Source organism: Fundulus heteroclitus, chromosome 16, assembly GCF_011125445.2.
Source record: "Fundulus heteroclitus isolate FHET01 chromosome 16, MU-UCD_Fhet_4.1, whole genome shotgun sequence".
NCBI lineage: Eukaryota > Metazoa > Chordata > Actinopteri > Cyprinodontiformes > Fundulidae > Fundulus > Fundulus heteroclitus.
Window position 1 is genome coordinate 19243192 of NC_046376.1, and position 24292 is coordinate 19267483.

The window sequence follows — 24292 nt, forward strand, 5'->3', positions numbered from 1 at the left end:
GCAAATTTATTTATATAGCACAATTCAGTACAAGGACAATGCAAAGTGCTTTACATGATTAAAATATAGCAAAATAAAACAGAATAAGAAGTTGTTGTTTTCGGGCTGCCAAGTATCAAGAAAACATTTTATTGCGACAGGTGGGAGAAAATTGAAAAGAATATATATTGTTTTACGGTTGACCCACACGAACAAGAGACTTTTCTTTCTCAACCATTACTAATGTCCTCGCAACGCTCCTTGCACTTTTGCATCTAAACTACTAATGATATAGATAGATATAGATCAGCCGGAGGGATTAAGGGCAGATGGAACCAATTAAACCGGCTGATTATTTGATCGATAAGCAGAATATGAAGACTTGTTGTTTGAAACATATTGTCCTACTAAATATTGCATCTGAGCTGTCCTTTGCTATTAAGGTTTAGCCAATACTGATATTGAAACCATTGTTGGATTTGATGTATTGCCCAGCTCTTATCAGTTTTATTCTTTGGCGTTTCAATCTTTGTTTGCATGTTTGTTGCCTTTTGGAAATCACAGAGTTAGGGGAATGATCAACATTATGTAGATTACACTTCAAGCAATTCTAACTGCTGATATCAATTGCTAAAGTCAACTCAAAATGCCTTCTCAAAGCCTTTTACGAAAGCTCTAAGTTTGGGAAAGGTTCTGCATTTCTTTAGAGAATGAACAGAGTCAGTTTGGTTACTATTAGGAACTATGCTAACTGTGCTTATTGCTAATTCAAGACACACAAGACAATATAATGAGGTTCACAATCATTTTGCCTTCATTTGTGTTTCTGTAAAACAATCACCTCCTAATAAGAGTAATAAAACGAATGGCAGAAAGGGCAGAAATAATAGTTTTTATGCTGTTAGTTATGCCTCCTATGCCTATGTAAAAGCAAAATGGTTTTAAATCTGTATCTGTTGGTCAAAAAGTTACAAAAACCACAGATCAAAATCCAGCTTTAAACCCTCTGATCAATGCATCTCTAATTTAAATGCAAATTTAAACCAAGGCACCTGATAAATTATAGGCTCCATGTGCAGCACACATTTGGGAAGCAGATGTCAGGATCAGAGGTCACCAGCAGAGCCCGTCATTCCTCACGAAAAGACAAAGGTCATAAAATTTGAGATGCACCGTTCGGTTTTCAAACAATGACAAAGCACAAACTTACACGCTTCAGGATGGCCAGGAAAGAAAAAGAGAAGCCCACCCGTCTTTGCGCACATTAAAAAAAAAAAAAAAAACACCCAGCAGTCCAATCACATTTCATAGATTAGACTATTTATGGGGCTACCTGCAAAGACCAGGGGCTAAAGGCTCGGCCACATGTTTTACCGCTCTGTTTGAATAATCAGGTAGAAGTAAAACAAACAGCTACAGAAGGGATGTTTAGCAAAGAGCTCAGGATCCAGCTCAGGGTAATAAGTGTTCATTAGTTTTAATAGCCCAGCTCCTGGAGCAAATGAAATGAAGACCAGGAGACCACATCCAGCTAATGTAAATAAACCAGAAATCTCTTCTACTGTCTGTCTTGACAAATCTCACTCACTTTCTCGAACAGCTCGCAGGAACTAGCCGATTAACCTGCCACCGACTGAAAAGAACAACATGTGCTCTGGCGTAATTACGAAAACAAAACATGTTTGGGCACATTCTGCATCTCAATAAGATGGAGGATAATGTGACATCGCAATGCCTTTAAAAATATAGATATACGGTACAGATATAAGCCGTGGCTTGCAAAAGTATTCATAAATTTTGAATATATGTTTTACAACCCTAAACATAGAGCTGGTGATACAATGCAGGACTTCAGATCAATGCATAATTATAAATCCAAACCTAAATCCTAATCTATAGCAAGATTTAAAAATCAATGTTCAAAAATCACTTCTGTCCAATGGGACTGAGCTGGAGCAGAAGGGGGAAGGCTGGCGTAGACATATATATCATAAAAGATGTGCAGCCTAAAAAGGTTCTACAACATATCAACATCTAAGGGCTTAGTACAAATGCACACCAAACTTTGTACAAAACAAATATTAAAAGCCATGAATTGTTTTCCTTCCACAAAAGTTGAAATAGTCACTAACATTCCAAAAAAAAATAAAGCAGAGTTGTGTTTGTAATGTGACAAACGGTGAGAAAGTTCAACAGCTGTGAATACTTTTGCCCCCATTACTTCTCTTACATTAAAGCCAAACTGAATCCGGTCTTTTTTCTTCTTCTTTTAAACACTTCCTGATGTCCTAAAACAATAAAATGTGTGAAACGTAGGACAAGACTTGTTTAATCCTCAATAAAGGGTTGGGGAAAAAAAAAAAAAAAAAAAACATACCTGCCGGTTCTTACAGTGTGTGTCTCAGGCCTTTGTCCGTTTATTAAGCAAACCTAAGCTGCACATCTTGATTCCACCTGAACCCAAGCAGAAGGTGGTGAGGCAGACCCAGTGGTCCAGATGGCCCCCTCTCCTAGCACAGGCCTGAACATAAACATGGCTTGGGTCTGGTTGGGGAGGGAAAGACCCTGTTTATTTATGAACATGTCTGGGTCTGGGACACAATTATAGAAAGACAGATAGAAGAGATGAAGGACAAAAGGAAAATGGCAGAGGAGCAGTTTGTCCAAACCACTGGTGTGGTCAGCTATGGCCTGCCTTCACAGGAGCTGAATACGAGTCAGAGTCTATGCAAGGTTCAAAGTAAACATTCCTGCATACTGTTCTGCCTTATCTACAATTCAGTCTAACAAACTATAAAGTTCTCTCAAACTACAATGGCAAATCTAACGACGCATGTACTTGAAGAACTAATTGAACTCTCTGTGACATCAAATGTGCTACAAACAAGCGCCCATGCAGCCAGAAGCACTTGGCGGCAAACGAGCGCGAGGGTGTGAGGTCGGGGAATTCAAAGAATCTAACTGTGTACTTACTGGTAAAAACCAAGCCCAGTGAAGGATTATGAAAGTATGGCAATGCAAGGTTCCTTTTCATCTTTGCTGCACTCTCCTCGACTGTATCAGTCCAATCAAGGCTTTATGGCTTTACAGCTTAATAGCCAGGCAACAGAAACCCAGACATCATAAGGTGTTTTTATGGTTCTTGTTGATTCTTTATGACCTGGGCAAACATTATTGCCTCACTGTACACCATAGGTGTAGGCAGTTCTTTGGAAAATGTGCAAAAACATTTACGTTTTTGTGATTACCGGCTGTTCTAGTGTAAAATTGGTTTTACTTTTGTACTATCTGAAGTCAAGTAATAAATCTGAGCCTAATGATAAACTAGTCCATCGAACATGGGGGAAAAATAGCAAGTAACCTCTCAATGGCAGAGTGCTTGCCTCCCATCAGCATCATTGCAACATTACACAGGGTGTCACACATCACACAGGGTAATAAAACTAGGGTTAGGCGATGGTGACATGACGCAGGATGCACTCTCATTCGCTGAAATAGAAACATTACACAAGTGCAACAAAAAAACAAAAAAATATATGTTATATATATGTTTTGTGTTGTTACCAGAGTAACCTGACCCTGCTAAATGTCTTCCATGAAGGAGGATAATTTGGACCTGGACTGTCAAACACATAAATATGCTTTGTGATTTGTCTGTTAGACTGTTCTACTTGAGATCAATAGTCACGATCAGATGCAATATTTGGTAGGTTATAATATTTCTGGCAAAATGTATCGAACTCTGCATGCCAGTAATACATAGGCAGTCGGATGGACTTTCACTGTGCTTTAGGCCTAAATTGGTTTACACAGCTTTAAGTCAACCATATGTTAAAGCTTACAAAGATAGCGGGGTGACAATGGAAAAGAGTGAGAAGATGCAGATTATTCATCATCAATAGTGGGATCTCGGTATTAAACAAAAATTACACAATTACCCATTTTTCTTATATTGTGCAGGCCTAAACTAAGCCCTTCTATTGCTTCACTGCCTACTGTCATTATCCTGCTGGAAAGTGAACCTCCACCTCAGTCTCAAGTCTTTTGCAGCCTCCAACAATTTTCTGTCTTCCAAGATTGTATTGGCTCCAAATTACTTCCAATCAACTCTAACCAGCGTCTTGGATGCTGCTGAAGTAAAGCATCCCAACAGCATGATGCTGCCACCATTATGGTACACAGCAGGGATAGTGCATTCAAGGTGGCGTACAGAGTTAGACTTCCCCAACACATGCCGTTTTGTTAGTAGGCCAAAGGTCACATTTTTGTCCCATGGTCTTTAAAGCATAAAACCAAAATAATGAAAGATCTCTGCGGTTTTGAAACTCTCTTTTTTGAAATCTGGTATACCCTCCTTACTGGTAACTGGCTTGTGAGAATGGTTATCAATTTTGCTGGAACCCAAAGATTTAATCAATTATACTGAATTAATATTTTCTAATGATCCGAAAAGGGGTGCGTCTTACGACAGGTCTTTAAAAAATATCCCATTTGCTTTTAAAAAGGCCGGAGAAGAAGTTTATAACCTTTCAATCAGTACCATGTGGAGCTTTATTGGTGCACCGCTACGATTCCTGTTGCCTTGGCGGGCAAAAAGGACACCGAAACTCAGGGGGCAGAAAGATTGGCCATTGCCCTCACATCATTAAAGTTGATAAGCTGGCAGCTGGCTTGAGGAAAACTTGCCATCTGTAGCCACCAAGTCCCCGACTTAACTCACATTTTCCAAAAATGTTTCTCGCTACAATCCACCTTCTGGCTCTCCTCCCTGGTTTGAACAAGTCCCGGCCTTCCAGAGCCCTGGGCCTGGTTAGTCAGCTGCGTGGCGCCACAGTTCTGGGAGGGCTGGAAAAGTCAGGTCTCACCTGAGTGACTTCTGCCTGGTCAAAGCCACCTGCATGAGAGTCCAAACTTTCAGCAGTGGTTTGAATTAAAAAAAAAAAATAAAAAATTGAAATTCTTCATAATTTGGTGTGCATTAAATCAATGGTACGCTGAAACGAATGGTAAAGGTGCAGAGCAACGTGCATGTGTCTGTGCTTGTGTGTGTGTGAGAGAGAGAGAGGGAATGAGACAGATGTCTGAAAGGGGCTAAGCTTGCATAGTTTACACAGAAGGAAAGCTGCCATTCTAAACCACTGGAGGAACACACACAAACACGTGCCCACCTGACTCAAACCCCTCTGCTTTCACCGCACTGAAAACTCCCCGTGCGCGCGCTATTGTTAAACTCGCTCTTTTACGACTAAACACGTGTCCACTGAAACAACACGACAGATCAGGCCGCAGACTCCCTTTCTACAGCTGCTAATGCACCTACACACGTGAAGCGCATTTAGCCCCGTTGCTGATTGAGGGCCATTAAGGCTCGGGGAAAAGCAGCAGATGGAAAAGACATAGATTTTCATTGTGCAGAGGTGGCTCCCAGTTTCTAATTGCCTCTTTTAAAGTGGAGGCGACCCCAGTAGAAAGATGAAAAAAAAAGCGCACCGCATACTGTAGGAAAAGCCTGTAAAGGAGCGGCTGCCGCTAACAACACCCCGTTAACGTCGACTGCAGGGAGCAAAGACGCAGAGCGATAATAAATGCTCGGGGAGAAAGGCTCACCGTGTGACGCTTTATTGCACAGCTGCAAAACACGGGTAACGCAAGAGCCTCCATTCTGAGGTTCAAAATATAAAACGCGGTTAATGAACAAATGTTTTCCTGAAGCTTTGCCCACCTACAAAGTTCAGAGTAACAGCAAAGTCCCGCATCAATGATTAACTTGAAGAGTAGACAGAGGTCCGCCCGAGCCAATGACTAGACAGACATGGGGGTAAAAAATTCATTGCACACTTCCTCCTCTGTATCTCTAATACAGCTCCACCTTAAAACCTGCCTCCACTGATTGTCTGCAGCAAACAGCTCAGGGGTGTGTGTGAGTGTGTGTGTGTGTGTGTGTGGGAGAGAGGGGGGATGGGGGGGGGGGGGGGGGGGGGGACAACATAGATCTCCTCTAGGAGTTGTGACAGTTCCCGCCTGTCTGCTCAGAACAGGCCCGGTCAGGTTGTCAGCTCCACTAATCTCCAGTAGCTGTTATCAAAAGCTGATGAAGGATTTCAGTGATTCTTTATTAAGTTAAGAGGAATTCTTGAAACACCAAACAGATTTAGTAGCCAATTTCTGGAGGTAAACTGCGCAAAACTCCTAGGTTTCACTGCGGCCAAACAGGAAACAAAAGAATAATTAGACCAGAAGTAGATAGCAGCGGTTCTGATAAGCAACCTGTCGAGGTTCCTTCTTTGCTCGAGCAAAGCAGGCCATGGAAAGCGTGAATGTGAAGAAGCTAGCAGCAGTTCTTGCATGAACGCCACCCTGGGCAAATCCCACCTTCTGCTCTCAATGTGCAACACCGGGTTCATAAAATAAGGGGAGAAATAATTTTAACTTTTTCTCTTTCTTTCTTTCTTTCTTTCTTTCTTTCTTTCTTTCTTTCTTTCTTTCTTTCCTTTTTGAGTAAAGATAAATCTTAATTTTCTCTTCTACAAACAGGCTTCTCAAAACTTGTTTAATGCTTTTATGTTTCAGTAAAACATAAATCCATGGTGCCAGCTTGGCGTTTTAAATCCATAGTAGATTATCGCTTACATGGCTCTCAATTAACAGTTGTCTTTGGTCCAAAAATAATAACCAAAAACATAGTAAACGCTGTTTACTCTTTTTTTTTCTTATTCATCCGTTTTTGTAAAATTAAATGTAGGTATAAAATTACATTTTACAAAAATATATTTTCATTTGTATATTTGAGCAGCTTAGAAACTAGAGCTCCATACTCCTTAAAGAAAGAACGAATTAGCCCTTTATTTAACACAAAATTATAATTTTTAATCTACATCCAACTTTAATACCTTTGGTGTCTGGACATGTTTCCTTACTGTGGATGTACTGTGTGCGATATGAGGAGGTTAACCCCTCCTTATTGAGCACAAATTACAATAAGTAATGGAAAACTTTTCCAGGGCACAGCTGGTAACTTTGTTTTGTCAAATGTTGTACACCACCCCACGATAGCTCCCAGGGGGTGAGCCGTATCACCCATACTGAAAAGCGCTGTGGAATAAGCGTCTATTAAAGAAGGCCATGTCTGGTTTCCTTTCAGCACTTTTTGACTGAATACACGCGAGTCCCCTTGATTTACAAATAAACAGCTTAACCTAAGACGAGCTAAGGCATTGTCAGATTTTATTTTTATTTTATTTTTGGACATAAACACAAACCGAAACCCACATACACAACAGACTGTTATAACACACCAATTATCAATTGGAAGTGCAGTCCATACGCATGAACTAAAAAGTAAGTTGCCTCAAATCAGAATCTACTCCCATGAAGTTTTATGCTTAAATCTCCCACTGGCAGAAACCTGCAAAAATTACAGTTTTTCCATTTTGATTTGTTTAAACAGAACAGAACAGCATTCAACTGCATGCAAGGAGAAGTAAGAGGAAGATGAGAACTAGACCCAGGTAAACAAAAATAATAGTCAACATTTACAAGAGCTCAACCTGATGCATAAGAATAGTAACATTAAACAAATTTGAATAATATTGAAAAGTTCATTTATTTTAGTCACTCGATGATTTGCATATAGGCTTGATGTGTCTGCACATAGCTAATGCAAACACAACATTTAAATTTTAAATATTGCATCAGACCAATAAAAAAAATTGGCTTATTGAAATGTATGTTTAATATCTGCTTAAATGTTTGTTGTTTTCAAAAATCTTTAATCTGACAAATGTGCCCCATCAGAAGACATCTTCCCACTAAGGGAATATTACTTTACGAGGTTCACGAGATTTGATACAATAAAACATTTCTTTGCACGGAAATGAGTCGATACCAACTGAAAACACGAAAGAACCTTCGTAGCATTGCCACATTTATAGACGGACACTGTGGGAACCGAGACATATCACCAGATCTGGCTTTGTGCTGCCACCCAATCACAAGCTGCCACACCTGCTCTTGAAACTAAGTCACCTGTATTGCTGTTACCTTCATTCAAACAGAGTTTCACTGAGGTGGAGCAAAGCTAGCCCGACAACATTGCAGAATTTTTGCAGCCAAGACAGGCTGACGGATGTTCATAACCCCAATCCGTGGTGCTGTTGACTTTCATGTTTTTAAAAGCTCCAAGTTATGCTTATTTTCATGCATACTTAGTTCGTACTACCGTCATAAAAAGTTTGAAGTCTGAACTGTTGATTCAACAGCGTTACCACTCGCAAGGCCAGAAAAAGGGGTCAAGACAGCGAGAGGTACAGAGTGAGCAGTTGGCTTTATTGAAGGTTGCTCTGCTTTTATCAGCGTCGGTACACACAGAGGCACTTTAACACTTTGATCTTCAAAGGGAGATGAGCCGGAATGAGGGGCAATAAGAAGATAATAATGCCAATCTACATCCATTACTCCATAGATCATAGGGTTACTGTAGCGTGTAAAGTAGGCTTACCTTCAAGCAGGGAAGCCCTTTTTCATGTAACCACATTGCCATCTTGTGGTTGCAAATGCTCACTTTTGATTGTGCACACTGTATTCAGCTCGGGCACTTTCTAAATGTAATGAAAGTAAACTTTTATCTATCTAATCTGAAGTCAGACATGGATTTTTTAAAAAAAGTCAGCAGTTATTCAAGCCTTTTTTTTTTCCCAATGCGAATGGGATAGAAATTTAAATGCATGAACAAATATGAATTAAAGCATCATGAAAGTAACACTAATATTTACACTGCCGGTCAAAAGTTTGGACTCGCCTTCTTATTCAATGGTTTGTCTTTATTTTTATTACTACCTCTAGGAACTCGTTCCAGACAGATGGAAAACAACTCCGGGTGACTAACCTCATGAAGCTCATCGAGAGAAGGCAGAGAGTGACCAAGGGAGTAAACAAAACAAAGCGGGGATATTTAGAAAATGCAAAAAAAAGAAAGAGTTTTTAAGTATTTTCACAATTTTGCGTTTGATATTTAACTCTATATACTTATGAGTCATAGTTTGGATGTCGTCACTATGTGTCTGCAATGTAGAAAGTCATAAAGATAAGGAAAAGCCATCGAATGACAAAGGTGAGTCCAAACATTTGACTGGCAGTGTACATCTAATGATAATTCTACACTGCCGCTCAAAAGTTATAAATGTCCTTACATATTTAATAAAACGTTCAATTTTCTTCAATTTAAATGCCATTAAATGAACCAGAAATAGCTTCTATGCATGTTCAATGTCATATTCTGCCTATAATGGGGTGGCCATCACAGTCACCAGATCTTAGCCCTATTGAGCTTTTGTGGGAGCAACTTGACCGTAAGGTGGGAGGAGCTTCAGGAGGCATCAGGTTGACGTTTCCTCAGATTACCTGAACAAACTGACAGCTAGAATGTCAAAGGTGTGCAAGGCTGTAATTGCTGCATATGGAGGAATCTTTGATGAAATCAAAGTTTCAAGGTCACAAAAAAAGGTAATTTTGCAACTCATTTGATTAATAAAATCTGTGTTTTCTTGGAATTTTGTCTTCAAGCAAACAAGCAGGACATAGCTAAATAACCTTCAGGCTTAATGAACTTCTCATATACTTTAAGCTCTAAACATAGATACAAAAACCTAATTTAAAATTACATTATTTTAAAAAGACCTTTAAATAGGGATCCAAAACCCAGTATTTTATTATCTGATATCGGCAGTAGTAGCGTAATTAGCAATTAGGTGTAATAATAAACAATCTTTAAAACACAGCTTTAAAGTAGTTTTTTATGAGAACTATTTTTAATCAGGTGGCTTTTAGACTCTGGAAATACTATCAATTATTAGACTTAAATAATAATAACTTTCATTAACAGAATCAAAATGTGTCCACATGAGCTATAACCAGTGGAGATTGCAAAGTCCAAAGAGCCTTTTTAGAATCAGCCTTTTTCTATAGATCTGTTCACATTTGTAATAGCATGTTTGTTTGTAGTACAACGATAATAAAAAATAGTTTTGTACTTTATTTCTGACTATGGCTAAATCTGCCACAAGTAAAAGATCAAATGAAGCATACTTGTTAAATTATTTCCATTTTATACCAATAAATGACTAACATATTGTCAAGTAACATACAATAATTGATCTCTGCTGCAAAATATAAACCAAAGTCAGAAAAAGTAGCAGTTTAAATGGAATTGGTCCTTTAACAATTTCTGCAGTTCTCTCTCAATGTCATAAATAAAACAAGGTTTTCCTCACTTGTGCTTCATTTAGAGTAATATACTTAGAAAACTAAGTAAAGTCTGACCTCTAGTGGTAATCTAAAGAAAATACAACTTGGAGAGAAATAGTTCTGCAACAAGTGCATGAAAGGATAACTTTTGGAGATTCTCCAAGAGATGTGTCCATCAAATTAGTTTATGTTTCGTACATTTCTTATTTAGTTTGGAGTCCGATTGTTTGTCAATTTAAAGCTTTTATTTATACGGTTACTTGCGTCATGTTTGCAGAGGAACCAAATGGTTGACTTTTAAGGTTAAATTTTGGAACATTACCTGAGTATTTTTAGATTACCTTTACTGTCAATTAATTTTCAACTTTTCTTGTACATAGTTTTGAGGGAATGTTATTAAGATTCAGGTTATTCAATGAATCATCTTTCAGTAAAATGTTGTAGCGTAAGGAGGTTCATTTTTAAACATAAAATGAATCCCTTTCATTTGACATTTGAAAAATAATGCGAGGAGATACCTAAGAAATATAAAACATGCTTGTTGTTATTAAAAATAGTAATGTAAATATTGAACTATGGATTTAAGGCACAGTTAATACATAAATTAGAACATGCATTCAATAAAATAAAAACATACAATATAAGCATTCTGACGAAGCTTGTTTGTCAGATTAAAAGTACCTTTCAAAAATACAACCTTTTAGCTGGTATTAAGCACACTTTTCATTAAGTCCAGATTTCTATATTGATTTGTTTTATTGGTCTGATGTAATAATCTACTTTTTATATATTGTGTTTTCATTTGCTGCAAGTGAAAATGTATCATAATTCACTGAGTTAATGTTAATACTCAGTAGCACAGTGGCATTATATTTAATTTTATTCTAACAGTTTATTCTTTTAAATTTGTAAGCTTATCTGTTTTATTTTATCTGATTCTGAAAGATTTTTTTATTAATTCATTGCAATGTGCTTTAGCTGTCTGGTTGGCTATAGTAAAAGGCTATATAAATGAATAAAGGAATAACTATTTGAAATATAGACTAGAAAACATCAGTCTGAGTGTAATTAATCTAAATAATGTAGTTCACTTAGCTAATTAAGTTATTAAATTTAACTTTTGAATTCTAATTTACTGAACATGTAATATATAATTAAAACCTTAATTTGCTTGAATGTATTTGTTAATTTTTTTTTTAATCTTTTATGAAAATATAGTTTTTGCTAGGATTAATGACATTAAAAAACAAGATTTTTTTAAGAATCACATTTCCATTGTGAAAAAAAAAAAAAAAAAAAAAAACTGTTTTACAAGTTTTAAATTACTGACTTCGACATTGAAGTGGCCAAGATGAGAATTGCAGAGAAGTGAATTTTCCCTGTATTGTAAACTGTTGCATATGGTTTCCACAAGAGGGCAGCAGAGTCTAAGAAATATGTGTCTACTTTGAATTAGTAATTGTTTTCCCATTGTGTAAGGAAGTACTCTGAAAAATACTTTAATTAAATCTTTCAATTCAGATATGTGTTATTATAATCCAGAAATTGACAAAATAATCTCAGAAGAAAATCTGATTCCCACAGAATTAACTGAAAAGGAGTTTTAGCTTATTTATAGTCATAAAACCTAAATACAAGATAATCCCTGTATCTAAATTTTCCATAAAGAGTGGTAAAAAAAAAGCCAATGTTCGGGTCTTTTGTTATATAAGAGATAGATGCTTATTTTATCCTGCACTAAAACTGAGAAGAAATCCAACAGCGTGGACAAGATGAGGGATGGGTTACTTAGATAGGAATGGGTCATTGACATGCAGTGCAGTTTTCATTGTGTCCAATACCCAGCAGAGAAAAAGGCCATTCAGGTTGGATGGACCCAAAACAAGGACATTTCCCTCCCAAACAGAGATAAAATATGAAACCATGCTGTGAGAAAAATCTGGAAGTTAAAGCTTTTCAAATATCTAGATAATTCCACCTGGTATTATTTCTCTCTCTCTTTCGCCCTCTTTCGTGTGAGATAAGGACATTTTCACTGCTTGAATGCATCTCTCCTATGTGCGCATCCATAGTGCCCTTACAGTGAGGCGGGGTGGGGACTAAACTGGACTGTGAATGGACCACTCTTTGCCCATCTGTGCAGACAGAGAGGCCCGTGTGCTGGGCTGTGGGTATTTGCTTGTTTGCTCTACAGTTTGTACACTTATGTTTGTTGGGGTCAAGAGCAATGTAAGAAAGATGCATGAGGCTGTTGTGCACCCATCCAAGGTTCCAAAACATAAATAACAGAAGTGAAAAGGGAAGCTTTATACTTAAAAAAAATTTAAATGTTACTTAGGTACATTATCCTTATAAAGCCCTCAAAACAACTTTTTGTGACGCACAATGCTTATAGGCTTTTTTTTCAACTAGTATACTCCTAATATCCAAAAATGTGTCCTATTCAACTAATTTCCCAGCAGGAAATCTTAAATCTGCAGCTGTTACTCACCAGCATTCACCCTCCTCCCCTAAGTCCCCATCTTCATTCAGGGTTTACTTCAAAAATTAAAGCATCCCTCACTAATGAGTATCATTACAGCGCGGTAAACTGTTGTGGGCCTGTAGAAAGGGAAACAAAACGCCAAGCTGGCACAACTGTGGCAAAGAGCCAGAGAAAAACTGAAAAATAGCTAATTAGTCTAAAGGCTGATCTGATGTCCTAGCATCTGGGGAGGCTGAAGCTGTGTGTGGCATCTGTGACAAAGAGCTTTATGAGAGGAATCTTGACACCCCTTTAAGGGATGTGATGCAAAAAAAAAAAAAAACAGGTTAAAGCAGAGCTTTAGAACACAGTGCATATTCTCTCTACACTTTAGCATAGCACGCATAAGGAAGAAGGAAAGGAAAAATCCTAAATGGAGCACAGACAGAATAAAAACACACTCGCTCCAAGCTTTTTCAAAACCCCTCCACTTCTCCCTTTCAGACGCACATAAACAAAACGGGCACAAACACATACACCTCGAAACAAAGGTGCCATTTTACTCAGGAAGGGTCAGCAGTTCTTCATCAGACAGGGGCTTGTTCTTGGTCCGAGGCTGCTGCCCAATCTCAAGCCACCCTCCCCTGGCTCCACCGACCCCCCACCTAAGTCCCCCCCCCCCCCCCCCTCCGCCACCACCACCCCTGAGACAAGCTCCCCATTGTTCCTGCACGACTAATAAATGACAGTTCTCCTGTTTAGACAAACTTTAGAGCCTATTCTAAACACACTTGAGCTGAGCTCAAATGGCGCTCTATAGGCAAAGGTACACAAGAGATATTTTACATGGAGGTTCACAGCCTCCACTCTGACACTAATGATGGAAATATTTGTCCAGCAATTCAATTTTTTGCCTGTGCGTGCCAAGATATAATACTTCTTTTGTTTTTATGCAAAAATCAGGCCATCTTGCTTAATAAAGATTTTTTTTTTTAAATATATGAATTAAATTCAAGCTCCGGTGCTGCAGTTGCACCAATGAGCTTGATCAAAGTCAGGAAACCAGACATGATAAATCGCTACTCAACTTAAGCTCATAAACACACCATTAACACACTCGACCACAGCAACTCTATCTGTTTGCCTAAAGCACTATGCAAGGGGGGGGGGGGGGGTAGTTTTCTCTTTCTGAGCCTGAGCATTAGCATGAGCATTAGCATGCCCAAAGAGAGGGGATGGGGGGGGGGGGCATGCTAATACACACATGTGCATCCCTGGGGCCACTCTGAACTGACCACGTTTACTGGAAAGTTTCCATTTGAAATATCTAACCAAGCGGCTCTAAACATTTCGGGGTAGGGTGAATTCCTTCATCAGTTAGGTGTTGTTTTCTTCAGTAAAGGGAAACGGTTCAGATCCGGAACCGAGTATCACAAGACAACGGGCAAAACCGCAGAAAATCAAGTCCATTCTATTGAAATACGACAGAACAGATTAGCCTCAATTCACAAAGAAGTGCAGGTGATGAGAAATTTCCGCTAAACTGGTTAGCAAAATAAAACCGGGGCTGTTACGTCCAACTCCGGCGTGTATATTTCTCGGCTGCGGTTCACCGCAAGCGGATCGTATGACAGAGCAGCCAGAACCGCACGCAGAGCCCAGAGAGAAAGTGGATTCCTGCATTATAATTTCCAACTGGGGAATCAAGCAATGACAAAAGTCTACAAATGTAATCATTTTCCACAACTGATGTCCATATTCGGGTTTATGACCCCTACGTGTACAGCTGCCGAGCGGGCAGGGGGGGGGTCACGTCAACAGAGCCACGCTCCCGCTCTGCTGTTTAAACGGCGAAAGGGGGAGGAGGAGGAGGAGACCAGAGTTGTGAGAAGAAGAGTAAAATAAAATAAAAAACTAAAAAAAAAACTCCTGTGTTTAGTCAAGCTCACTGACACAAAGTCTGTCTTTGTCTGCCTCCCAGGGTGCCAGATAAAGGAATACTTGTGTGTTGTGTTGGGGGGGGGGGTCTCTGACCGAGTTTATTTGACACTTCAGCCCCTTTTGTGCAGCGAGTGTCCCACCGTCAATGCTGGCCATGAGAGTCACTTGGCATTAGACAGAGGGTCCCTCTTCAGCGGAGAAAGGGGGTCTTGTTTGGAGAAGATTTTTAATACAGGGGGTGGAAGGGGGTGGGGGGGTTGATAAGTTCCTTTCAGTTTGTATGCATGCATGCATACAGTAAGGCAAAAAAAAAAAAAAAACAATTAGGGGGGTTTTCTTTATTGTAGATCACGTGTGTGCGAGAAATGAAGGCACATCTGCATCGTCAGGTAGAGGGAGCCAGCGATAGCGAAAGGAACTTCCCAGGACAGGACAACCCAGACACAACCAGGTCACTGTCACCTGAATGGAGTCGCTGTAGCAGAGAGGAAGGCTTTCAAGGACCCACACTGTGCACACATACATTTTTTTTTTTTTTTTTTTTTTTTTTTGCTGTAAGCGATCTCTAACGACCTGGAACAGGTTGCTGAGACGTCAAACAGGTGCATAGCTACACTATATACAAGCTTGCATGTTAAATGACATACACTATAAAAATTTATTTTGGAGGGTGTTAAATATTAGCCAATTAAATTACTTTGAATGCAGCCGAGTATATTAGTTGGTAAATGGGAGATTGAATAATATTAAACAAAATTATCATTTTGATTGAGGTAAAAATAAATTTAAAAAATAAAAATAAAAACATCAGGTCAGCTAGCCTTTAGTTATTTTAACGTGTCCAGAGTCCAGTAGAGCAGGTCTGTATTAAAGCTGATGTGATCATATTGTTACCAATAACTACAAACATGTCAGCTTACTGTTGAGAACAATAATGCTGCTTGTGTTTGGGAGACTTTCTGTGTTGAAGCAAGAGTTTAAGTTTGCATCCCACTTTGGCCAGTTTAGCGACAGCGCTAATACTAGGCTAGCGGTAAACGTGTTGGCAAGCCAGCGGTTGCCAATAAACAACACATCAAATGATTACACACAACCGGTTAGGACTATTTCTGGTGCATGTAACCTGTGGCGCCTTAAGCACAAAGCCCCTGGTATTGTTGTTTGTTTGTAATAGGAGGACAAACAAATGACCAAAATGATCACAAAAGTTAATATTTGGATTTTATCTGCTTCATTCACAAGTTTTTTTTTTTTTTTTTTTTTTTGTTTTGGTTTGTTTTTCTGTTAGACTTGCATCATTTACACTCTACCCAAATACAACACTTTGTATGGCAAACTGAGCATTTTGTTGTATGATTTGCTGCTATAAGTTTGTGTGTGTGTGTGTGTCTGCACATGCGCGTGTTAAGATTTATTATATTCACTCAGTAGAAACAACCCTTAAGAGATATTACAATTTGACTTTAAGGCGCAATTAGAGAAGAAATTGGCCATAGGGGTGTGTTAGGGAGATAACATGGAACCTTTGACCAAAACAGAACGCTCTGGGAATAAAAGATCATTCCAAACAGAGATCCAACTGAGAAGCTGAACCATCATCCCCTAAATAAGCTTCAGAAAGAAAACTAATCAACACTTTCAAGTATAACATTTTACTGCTATAATAGCAAGAAGTTGACTTTTCCCTCCACCTACCTGCTTGTTCAGGAGGCTCATTTTGACCATAGTAATCACTGGAAAGTCACCAAGCACAGCTTTCGGTTATATTCCAGGATGTTTCTATCCGTATTTTTCCTTGTGGCACGTCCAAATCCGATAGGGAGCATAAGTTCCAAATATCCAAAAAAAGTAGGGTAGCCTTACGCATCTTCTTATTGACCACTCTGGACTGTGCGTGTTTCCAGAGAGAAGCGAGTGTCCGTGAGCCGACTTGTTCAACAGCAGGAGCAAAACAGCAACAGATCCAACTCATCCTGGGGGGGAGAACAATTCCTCTATTCCATTAAAAACGATCCTTGGTTTAAATCAGTTTTAATCCTCCAGCTGAAGGCAGAAAGTATAACTTTTCCACACGTGTCAGCGCTGAAACGTAACTTGGTTGGTTTGACCCCTTAATCCATGGCATGGATCCTTAACCGAGATGGATCCAGGAGATTATCTCCGGTCGGGACTCGAAGATGCTGGATCCTCCTCACGGTTCGGTGCAGGGATGTTCTCCGCTGCTGCTCCGCGGTTATGATGCTCCCCCGTGAAGAGCCGCAGCCTCAATGAGCCATAGTTTGAACAGGGCAGTGAGACACACGCTTCTGTCAACTGACGCGACCGCGAATTGCATTGTGGTAAATGGAGTCAACCGGTGCGGCGTCTAACGCGGAAGGAATAACGTCAAATTAAGAACGTCTGGAAACTACAAGACAAAAAAAAAAATCTGTTTCAAACGCATGTTACTGTGTTACGTTGACACAATCAAGGAAGTCCTGTTTAAATTCTATGAAAAGAGATATCTTCTTTGGAAAACACAGGTTATGTGATAGGATGTGTTACTTCAAACATAAAAAATTTAATTTCGAAAAAAAAATATTTCCTGTTAAATATGTATTTAGACTAAAATAAAAGTATATGCTGGTGTTCTGACAGAAGTGCATTGGTTCAGATATTAAAACTATTATAACCTGGCAGTAATCGCTTGTGATCTGTTGGACTGATTCCAGGTTGCGTGTGAGCAGTGTGTGTGAGTAATAATGATCATCTGTCGCTGCGCACAGATACAGAGATGCCGAGATGAATCACCTTCCCATGAATGAATCTTTTGTCTCTGTTACCTCACTTTCATGTCTTAACCACCTCCAGGCTTGCTTGTATATCTGGGATCATAGCTTCCTTTAAACTTGAAATGGAGAGAAAACAAAAAAGACGACTGGATTTTAAGGAGTGGAGCACAGAATGACAAGACATTGTTACCTGATTGCCTGTGATACAGCTTGGGCCAGTGAAATAGAGCTGCATGCCTGCTCTTAAAATGTGCTTTGACTTATATCAACTTGTATTTGCAATTGTTTGCATTTGTCATTAACAATCTAAAGATAAAGTCCCTGAAACAATGAGTATATTTATTACTTTTTCAGGGGGTATTAATGAAATAAACTCATGCACTTTCATTATGAAATGCTAAATTCACCAAAAGTAACCATAAACTGTATAATTATTACGCTTTTTTCCTTTTATAACCAGTTATGTTTATTCACTTTTATATTTTTATATGATAGACAAATAAAAACCAATGCAATAATTATAAAATGGAATGAAAAAATATATAATCTGTCCCAAAGTTGTTTTACATATTGAAATCTGAGGATATGGTATGTATTTAAAGATGCTTCTCCAAAGCATGATGCTGCTACAACCATGTTTTCCCATAGGGATGGAGCTTCCAGGGTGATGTGTAGTATTGGTTCTTCTCCATGTGGATCTCTGCAGCTCCTCCAGAGTCACCATAGGCCCCTTGGCTGCTTCTCCTTTTCCTGCCTCTTAGTATAGGCAGATGGTCATGTCTTGGTGGGTTTGTAGTCGTCTTATACTTGTTGTAATAAAGGTGAGATGTTCAAAGCTTGAAATATTTTTTTTTATAAATGAATCCAGCTTTAAACCTATGCTGTATTTGTACTCATCTGAAATGACACAGAAGTAGACTTAATGTACCAAGTAGGTGACTTTTAAAGATATTTGGTTCCAATTTTGAGTTTCTTTTTTTTTTTTTTGTAATGTATTTTTAACAATCATTTAACGTGTTCCTTTCACTTAGCACTGTGTTGGTCCTTATCATGCAAACTCCAGAGAAAAAAAACAGGGAAGTTTGCAGTTTTAATGTGAGAAAGTGTGAAAAGGTTCAAGAGGCATGACGCTGCTGCAAGTCACTTCCATTTACCTTAACTAAGGTTACAATACATGCAATTTCACATGCTAATACTTTCTATCTGCGCAGCAGCGGGTGAAGCTCCACTCCAGCTTTTCCCGAGCTCCATTGGACGAGCTCCAGCGGAGTCCAGGAGTACCTGAATTGCACGCAATTCTGTCAATTGCAGGTACTTGATGGCTTGCTTGTGTGCAGGGTTGAAAAGTTGCTGAGGTTTGCGCACATGGCATTGCGTGACTAGAGCTGGAGATGAAAACACAAAGACATTGTTTGCAGTGATCAAACCCCCTTTATAGTAACTCAGCAGCATTCCTGTCTCGCATTCCTGAGCCACCGCTGCTGTGTGAAGGGTTTTCTTTTACGTTGGAGAAAAAAAAAAGGAAAAGAAAAAGAGGGTTATGCATTTTTGTCTGGTTCACTGTGTTGACCTCGCTTCTCTCACACAAATTCTCACTATGTTCGTTATTGATGAATTAAGACTGAATAAAGGATTAGCAGGGGCTGATATCTTATGAGGGTAATTAACTGGTAGCAGTCTTTAAACCAAAACTATGCAGTGAATGCAAATAACATAGCCAGAAGCTCCATTTACTTTATGCTCAGCTTCACAAAACAGCCAGATTGAATGAAAATGGATGATCATTGTTTTTCACATGATGCATTTGTCTGTAATCATACCAAAGCATGGACGCAAGAGCCTGAAAATGTGTGTGTGCCCAGTTTTGTAGTAATCAGCACTCAAATGTTTTCCAGATTGGTGTGACAGGGCTAATCATCTCCAGAGAGTAAAAAACCATTCTGAGGTTTCCACCCATCTGCTCCGACAGATGGGAGGAATGCATGTGAAAATCCAGAGGAAAACTAGGCACAAAGAGCGTAGGGAGCTCTTGGATGGTTTTAAGCAGCAATAACATTAATTTTGTCTTTCCCACAGAGGGGTGTCAAATTTACAACACATTGAAATCTTCTGTAGTCTAATCAAATATTTAGAACCCACAGCCTCTAGGGCCGCCTTGGATTCAGACATACAAAACACAGAGGACAATCAAGTCACTCATATCTCCAGCATGAGCTCTGAGAGTGATTAAGACTGGAGCACATTCATTACTAGCCCGCCTCAGACAGAGAGGGGCTTCAGAGCTGAGCTCTTGTGTTGGACTGTTTGGATGTCCTATTCCCTTGTATCTCTTTGACTACCTCCAACACAAGGCTCCATTCAAACAGAGTGGGAACAAATGTTTCCTTATGTGGCTCTAAGTGGCCAAGCTTCAGCGACAGGATAGACAACAAGGGTCTATGAGACCAGAAGGCACCGAAGGATGCATTAATTCCGGCCCTAAAAGGACTTACACCGTCTTTTAGTATGAGATGGAAAGAAAGGAGATATGTGAAACAACAGTTAGAGTGTTCTAAAACTATTTTTTTAGTGTAATGGGGAATTCATTTGGAAAAATCATCTAGTAAACCTGAGGCTGCATTCCCATGTGGACAGCAGATGCAATTTCATGTTCAGCCAGTTTGTAGACCTCCATGTGTTTTGTTGACCAACATTTTGGAAGCATGTTAAAAGGAGTTAAGTGGGTAAGGATTACTAATGTAAGAATCGGTCAAAAATAACTCCTTAGCCTATTTTGCATTATAAGAAATGTCCTGTTTACTTTTTTCCTCCGTAAGCACCCAGGATAAAGAGCTAATCCTCTTGTGCTATGACACTGATCAGGCTGGATTCCTTCCAGGTTCTCCCAGAGTCAGGTCTAGTAAAGAGCGAACCTTTGAAAGCAAACCATGTAAATTATGATAGAACGTCCTTCCAACCACTTTTGAATCCATGTCAACCAAAAACATTTCAGTACACTCACATATGTTTTCCATTATTAGTAATTAAAAATTACAATCAGGTTTTAAAGCATAGCAGAGCACTGAAATATAAATTTTAAAAGCTTTAAATAACATTCATCAACCTGTGAGTCAGAAAATTCACAGATTTTATGGCTTTTAGACCTCTCTCTTTGCTGCTGTGACTTAAAATGCTGATTGGTATTAAAGTCTCTGCTCTAAACCAGCTGAAATGTGCTATTTGTTTTTGTACACTCTGCCCCTTCCATTGTTTTGCGGATGACATCCTGGTCTACCTGCCAAAGAAACTTTGCTTCAAAAAGTTCCTGGAACCACTATTGGACTGTAACTGTAAAGTCAATTCTTAGAAGAAGTTGAACTTTCTGTGTTTTATTAATTTTAAAATGGAAGTCACTTAGTTTGGACATGCTAAATTCTAACATGGCCTCTTTGTGCCTAAAACACTTGCTCCCTGCAGCTGTTCTGTTGACAGGAATCTGGTTGTATTACCTGACAACTTTCTGAAGTTGAATCTCCTCACACTCAGAAACCTGTGTGAGCACTATAATCAACCGACCAGTTTTTTTTCTTTGGTGTTTCAAGATCTAGCCCGAAATAACAAAGTGAGTACCACTTCGCAGTAGCTGCTTCAAAATGATAAATTTACCGATTTATGAACACATTGCTCAGACTACTGACATTTAAATGATTGCTAGAGACTCCTCTGTTTGCATGTGATTTCACTGGAGACTAATATTTAGGCAGATAGTGTAACTTTGCTGCGATTTTGATCTTTTTTGTTTGTTTCTGCATGTGTGTTTATTTTAAGTTTTAATTTAGTAGATTGCTGTTTTTCTTTGTTTTAATTGGGTCTTTGTGTTATTTATTTGTTTTATTTTGACTGTAAAGCTCTAAAGCTTTTGGTAAACTTTCTTTTTTTAAATCCTCTTTATGAATAGATTTGATATTTGTCATTAGTGTGTGACTTATTAATTTAATTATTTAACTCTAAAATACGAGTTATTTTAGCTGACTTTATGAAACAAGATCAAGAAACAGTTCCAGTTAGTTATATGTAATAATTTTGGAATCCAGTTCAAAATAAACCAATTACAAAAATCTTATACAATTAGAGCTCAATAATTACGCAATATGAAAGTATATTTTTTATTTACATGTTTTGATTTATAACACAGTGTAACAATCAAATTTTATAAAAAACAGTACCGGTTAGAACAACATAGCCAATGGATTGCTTCATTTATGTTCAATCCTCCACGTTGATCTGGCTGTGGGCAAAAGGAGATACTGGAAAGAAAGAAATTCCTATAAACAGAAAATTCCTTTTTCAGAACCAGACGCAGGACATGCGGCCACATGCACTGATGGGCTGGAGGTTGAAATAAATCAGAATGGCCACAGGTAAAAAATTCTTCTACCCTGATGCCTAATAATACAAAGATGTAAAGAGAAAATTTGTGAGAGCTAAAGAGAAAATTTGTGAGAGCAAACACACATTTGTGCATTTTATCCAACAGTGGACAAGAGGAATGGAAGTTTACTGGAAAGGTAACCATAAAACATGTTTTTTTTTTTTATGAACACATTTTTCAAAATGTACTTTGCTTGTTTTACTGTAATTGTATCCATTAAAATGTTAAAATGGCTTGTACTTGTCAGTCGTTCACCCATTCACAACCTGACGGTGGTGAGCTATGTTAGTAGCCACAGCTGCCCTGGAGCAGACTGACAGAGGCGAGGTTGCCATACATCGGCGCCACCGGACCCTTTTGACCACCGCCAGCTGGCAATGTGAGTGAAGTGTCTTGCCCAAGGACACAACAACTGAGACGGTTGGAGCAGGGGATCAAACTGGCAACCCGCCAGTTACAGGATGACTTCCATATCTTGCATCACCGTCGCCTATTAAATCAGCATAAAGCTTGGTGTCAACTCATAACAATATTCACTCATGGGTGCAGGTTTTGGACTTTTTAGTCTTAATAGGACCCATAAAAAAGCCAACTTTAAATTTAACTTTGAAAACATGGAAATGGAATATTTTTACAAAATATTAAAACCAAGTGGGACACGCTGAAGAAGGAATTTGGTACATGTAGATATCATAATGTGTGTTTGCTTCTCTTTTAGGCTCAAAACGATCCTGAGCTTGTTTTTAAAGAATTTGTGCACAGTTCTAGACAAAAAAAAAAACGACGACAAAAAAAAACACACAAACTCATAAATATATGAAAAAATAAATCTTCTTAGAAAAGTCAGGCCCTTCTGTATAAGGTGCATACTGTGAATGGTTAATATGATGTACACAGTCTGTCCAAAACAAAAGTCAACACCTGGATTTAACAAGGCAAGTGGCTATGAGCCTCCCATTGGATAATTATTGCATAGATGCATTATATTTCAGTTAGCAACAAGCTATTTAACCATAACCAAATCTGTGACTTGTTTCTCATTTCTTAAAAAAAAAACATGTCAGAAGACACATTTTTTGGTCATAGCAAAGTTGTTAAGCTTTTACCAGAACGATCAAATTATTAGCATGCATCAATTAAAGAAAACATCCCAGTAGGCTGCTGAAACCTCTAAAGGTGGAGTAAGGACTCTCTGATTTATTATTTAAAATTGGAAGGATTCAGAGGAACAAAAATATTCACACAACAGAAATGGCTGTAAAACTATCTCTAATGTTCATGAAAGGTGATTAGTTAAACAAAAGCAGCGCTCACAGCCATGTTCAGCAGTGAAAGTAAGAGTATTTCCACATAAGGAAAATCGTGTGAATCAGACCAAACATCTGTGTACACTTAAGATAACAATTGATCAGAGAGGCTAATCAGAAAAAAAAATGCCTCAATTTACCACAGAGCATAAGTATTGGACTCTGGAGCAAAGTTAGAAAGTCATCCAGTCTACTGAGTCCAGATTTGCCCTGTTCAAAAGTGATGGACGCATCAGGGTAAGAAGAAATCACATAAATGGATGCACCAATCTTGCCAATTGCCTATAAGCCTTTAGGGGTAGTACTGCAATCATGTGCTCAGGGAATAAGGTCAGCTGATGACCTAAATATAATAAATGACCAGTTAGATCATTTAAAATGATGAAATTCCAACGTATTCCATTAAATGAAACAGTGATGTCTACAGTAATAATGTTTTTACCTTTGTATTTAGAAGTTTGCTCTTAAGGTGAATTTACTTGGATGATCAGACTTGGGCATGTTGGCAGTAGATGTCCTCTGCTTGTAGATTTTTTGTAGACTGATTTCAGGCTGCTGATTTACTTCGCTCACCAGAATCAAAAGAAATATTAATTTTGAATTCCTTAGACTGCACTCTCCCCTCAACAGTCAGGAGCCCACAAAACTAAATTGTTTAAGCGATGCAAACCTCTTTCAAAATTATGAGTCGCAATGTCAGAATTATCTGCAAAAAAAAAAAAAAAAAAAAAAAAAAAAAAAAAAAGAATTATCTGCACCAGATGTGATGTACCTGTGTAATTTTGCCAATTTACTTATTAATTTTTTTAGGTCAGAATGAATAACATTTTGGGGTTGTACTTTTTTTATTCCTCAAGAGACATATCATTTTTTATGACATTTTACAGAAACTAAAAATAAATAATTTGACGACTGTATCCAAACAACCAAACTAAAATTTGGTTAAGTTTCACTGTACATTTTTTCAGTCACTGTAATTCTGGCTGTGCACATGACCAATCTTCCTGCGTAAAATTGGTAGAGCTCATTTAATGATCTATTAAACATTCATTTCTCAAGCATCCTCAGGGAATTTTGCAAAGTGTTGAGGTGTTATTCCAAAAAACTTAATCTGTGCTGCTATTACAATTACAAAACCAGTTCTGATGTCACAGTCACATTGTGCGATGTGCCACTA

At 38.4% G+C, this 24292-nt stretch overlaps 2 long non-coding RNA genes across 2 annotated transcripts in view; one reads left to right on the forward strand and one right to left on the reverse strand.

The window, feature by feature from the left end:
- The window catches only part of LOC105936196, a 67630-nt gene extending 50716 nt beyond the window's left edge, over window positions 1–16914 (reverse strand). The window contains exon 1 of the long non-coding RNA XR_001166847.3: window positions 16322–16914. This is a non-coding gene — a long non-coding RNA (uncharacterized LOC105936196). The remainder of the gene's footprint in view (window positions 1–16321) is intronic.
- A 4003-nt stretch (window positions 16915–20917) lies between these two features.
- Window positions 20918–22108, forward strand: LOC118566438. The gene is made up of 4 exons (XR_004933011.1): window positions 20918–20998; window positions 21728–21797; window positions 21914–21944; window positions 22056–22108. It is a non-coding gene; the product is annotated as an uncharacterized LOC118566438 (long non-coding RNA).
- The last annotated feature ends 2184 nt before the right edge of the window (window positions 22109–24292 follow it).